Source organism: Olea europaea, chromosome 17, assembly GCF_002742605.1.
Source record: "Olea europaea var. sylvestris chromosome 17, O_europaea_v1, whole genome shotgun sequence".
Classification (NCBI taxonomy): Eukaryota; Viridiplantae; Streptophyta; class Magnoliopsida; order Lamiales; family Oleaceae; genus Olea; species Olea europaea.
In genome coordinates, this window is record NC_036253.1 from 6,154,985 (window position 1) to 6,159,341 (window position 4,357).

The following is a 4,357-nucleotide window of genomic DNA, read 5'->3' on the forward strand; positions in this document are numbered from 1 at the left end:
TTAACGTTCGGTAACATATTGTCTCCATTTGGGTTTTATTAAAATTTTACTTTTCAAGAAATGAATAGTTGAAGAATGGATAGTATAAAAAATTGGAATTTTAGGAGGAGAAAATGAAACTGGACATGTGGCCGAGAAAGATGAGCATTTGGTTTCTTTCCTACGAATCCATGACAGTATGATTTGTTGTCCATTTATAAACAAAGACAAACCAGGCCCAGAAATCTGGATCTCCATGTGGACCTAATATTCGGCCCACTAATTTGGTTTCTCCTCCCTCCCAATCCCATCTTCAATTTTCAACTGAATTTTTTTTTCTACAATTTCGCACAAATCTCATCGCTAAAGCGCTCGTTTTGAAACTTCAGGTTCGTAAAATAAAAAATGATTCTGATGCCAGCAATGTCATTCTATAGATTTTGGATTTCTTTATTAGAGAAATTATTATGATAATCGCATAAAGATTTATGCAGATAATTGAGCATAATTTAAATTGATTAAAGTTGTGTAATTAAAAGTATACATTCCTTGAGGCACCCACAACTCGGATTCAAAATGTCTACCTTATTACTTGAATGCGATCCTTGAAATTGCTATTTGCACCTTTAACAAAATTAAGGTAGTTTTCTCCAAAAACAAATGGGCCGTGGAAACAGTGAGCTACATTAACTTAGGCATTGATATGCAGCTTGATTATTCTTATGTAACTATGTGTGTGTCTATGTGCAATGTGGATAACATACTCTAGTCATAGAAACTGAGAAACTCCATTTTTACTTCCCATTTTAGGAGCGCAACACAATGGTAACTTTCGAGAAATGAGAGTAAAAGTGTGTTATCTCCTGGAGACAGTTTTTGTCCCTCTCCAACCTCACCTAAACTCTTCATTTCAATTATGGGAAATTGTGTGAGCTCTCAGGATGGTACATGGTGCTCTATCTTTAAGTCTTGGATAAGAGGTGAAGATAATACTTAATGGGTTTCTGAAGTCATTAGCTTGTTTTTGTTGTTTAATAATCTTGCATAAGTCCTGATATTTTGCATCATGGTACTTGAATGTTCCAGGGAGAGTTGCTTCATTGATCTCAAATCAAATCACAATTTTGTAGAAATTTAATTTCTACAAGAAATACACTGAGCCGACAAAAATTTATCTGCTGATTGTTACTCATATCAGGTTGTTGTTCGTTGGTACCAGATAAGTAAGACAAAAAAAAAATCTGTAGGATAATAAAATAGATGGTGTAGAGTCATTATCGAGATACTGCTGTCACATGTGTCGTGAAATGGTGAAAACAATTCTAGAGAATGGAATGTTGAAATGCACCATCTGTGACGGTGGCTTCTCTGAAGAAATGGTCTCCATTACTAGTTTATAAAGTGTTAATTTGTTGTTAGGCTTTATAGGAGAGTAATTTATGGGTCATGGCTCAATCTAATTTGCCTTTTCATCATTTGACGAAGAACAATCCATTTTTATATGTATGATGCAAACATAGGTTTATTGTTTGCAGTTAGTGATGTCGATTTGGTTCGCTAACCCGGGCCGCCCATGGCTCAGCCCGGGGAAAGAGTGGGCCAGCTCTTACTAAAAAAAGAAAAAAAGAAGCGTGTAGTTGCCTGTTATTAAAAAATATATATATATATATCCATCTCGGCTTCCTCAGTAAGGCTCGAGCCAAACGGGTCGAGCCTCCATTTTTTGGTTGAGCTTATGCTAGGCTCGGCTCTGGCAAAAAAAAAAAAAAAAAAACTTAATTTTACTCGAGCCGAGCCCGAGTCTCGGATTTCAACTCTCAAGCGGGCGAGACTCGACTCGTTGACATCCCTATTTGCGGCTAGCATGGGGGTATATCTAAGCACTCCCAAAACTGAAAAGATCTCCGAGGATATGGCTTGTCATCCATGCAGGGATGGCGCTCAACCATGGAAGATGCAGTAAGTACCTTTTGTTTTCTCATTACTTAGGATCTGGTCATGGTTTGTGTTTCACTCTAAAATGATTTTGTTCATAAAATTGATGATTTTTTTTCCCTCTAGCTGTTACTCTCCAACATCTTTTGGGTATCATATAAGATTTGTCAGCCTCAAATGCACATAATTTTTTCTCAATCTTATTTTATATTGTTGACATACTTATATGAGATATTCTACAGTATGCAGCTTATACTGATTTGGACAATTCGACCTATTATTTTGGTGTTTATGATGGACATGGAGGTAAATACAAGTCCAATAACCTTCCAATTAATGAATTTTGTTGTTGTCTTCTCTTCTAAGTGGTGTCGGGCTCACTGATCTCCGTTTTCATTCAGTTTATCAAATCACTTCATTGCCTAGAAATGAAGGGCACACCTATTAACAAGCCCAAGTTAAGACAGAATGTCCTATATGTAACACAATAAACTACATGGTTCACAAATTCGCCTCGGATAGTGAGTTTGATGTTGAGATTTATCCTCTACTTATAATTAAAAGAAGTGACAAATGGAAACTAAAATTAAAGTTACCCTCTCTCGTTGATATTGGACATGCATGGCCAATTTGTGTTAATTAAAATGCCTGATATTAGATCTAGAGGGACTCATGATGGGCATGGAATGGAGTGAAGCATTAAGGTGAGGCAAAAGGACAGTTAGCTTAAATGATAATTGAAGTGTTGATAGTTTTAGAGTAATAGTTTAGATATTAGAAGAATGGAACGGCCTTTGTTGCATGAAAGTTTCAACTAGGATGGCGTGTCCGTGTCCAACATGTACCGGAACTCCTCGAACACTCTACCATGGTCATTTTTCTTTTTCATTAGAAATATTATATGATTTTAGTTCAAAGATATTATTAAATAACAAATAGGTATTTATATTTAAAAGATTTCAACAATAAAAATTAATAATAATTATAAAATTAAATTTATACTATATAAATGAAGAATTTTAAAAATTTAATCAAATGTGTGTGTCAGTACTTTTTGAAAAATCACACGTCGACATGTCCAACACGTATACGCGTCCATGTTGGTGCATCGTAAGAATACGCTACATGCATAAAGTGAATTACAAACTTCTTACATAAGCGGGCAAAGAAACTAAAAGCTCTTTGCTTTCAAGTTTGTTGCGGTTAATAATTTCCGTCTTTCCCATTCAACCCCCTTTGCAAAGTATTCTTTTTCATGGCGCTATACATCTTTTGTTATGCTTTGTCCTAACTAGGTTCGTTTCACCTTGCAGGCGGAGAAGTTGCCAAATTTTGTGCCAAGTATCTTCATCAACAGATGCTCGGAAATGGAGCTTACTCAGCTGGAGATTTGGCTACTTCTGTTCTGAAAACTTTTGTCAGGTTGCTTAGTCCTTTTGATTTCATTCATTTATTTTAAATCTTAAGTTATGTTCACCTGTAAAATATATGTTCTTGTCAGCCTGGGATTTTGAAGCTAGGCATGGTTATGTCATGGCCTCTTATGGACCTCAAAATTGACTTGATGGCCATATGTTTGAAGTAATTTTTTAAAATAAGAACTACGCGGAATTATCAAAGTTTGAAGTGCTGTCATTGTGGACAAAATGTGCACATTCATTTGAATGTCATATATCATCAGTCTGCTAGGACTCATGAGCGTAAGTAGAGACATAAATAGAAGAAAGTGTCCGCTATCACTTTTTCCTTCTTACTTTTATGATGATGGGCACAAGTTTTAATGTTCTTTCCTTTTTAACTCATATGTTTTAACATTCTTTCTATTTTCTGGTGCAGAATTGATGAAATGATGTGTGGACAAAGAGGGCAGAGAGAGTTGGCTTTATTCAGAGGCAAAATGGACCAACCTAAGAAGGTTTGATACAGTCACCTAAGAGTGGTGAAGTTAATGGCCCAATAGATTACTGGTCTTCTATGGAGGCATTTGCTCGGTTTTATTTGTCCCCACTGGCATGCATTGTAGTGAAAGCTGTGGGATACTGCAGTGTTTTATTGGTTTGTCCACTCTGGATAAAACGCGTGCATTTTTATCCATGAGCTGAATGATATTTTTACTGACAAAATCATAAAGATTAAAAATTTTAACCATCTATAATTCTCTATAAGCATGAGAAATACTATTAAATATGGAACTTTTATGCATTTTCTGTAAAAGAGCTCTTTGGGGCTTGTCCAACTATTAACATATAGGATTGCATTCACTAAATCACTGGAAAAGACATCTGGTCTAACTTCATTTAGACCTAACTGAACATGGTGAATGATTGTTTAGATGTATTGTAATTTTCTTTTGGCTGCAGTTTTATCTCATAAATTCTAGCTAAATATATTTATGAATGTAGGGAGCTCTCTCTGATTACAATGGACCATCTGCTGGATGCAC

At 35.6% G+C, this 4,357-nt stretch overlaps 1 pseudogene; it reads left to right on the plus strand.

Moving 5' to 3' along the window:
* Positions 1-1,843: 1,843 nt before the first annotated feature.
* The window catches only part of LOC111365796, a 4,244-nt pseudogene continuing 1,730 nt past the window's right edge, over positions 1,844-4,357 (plus strand).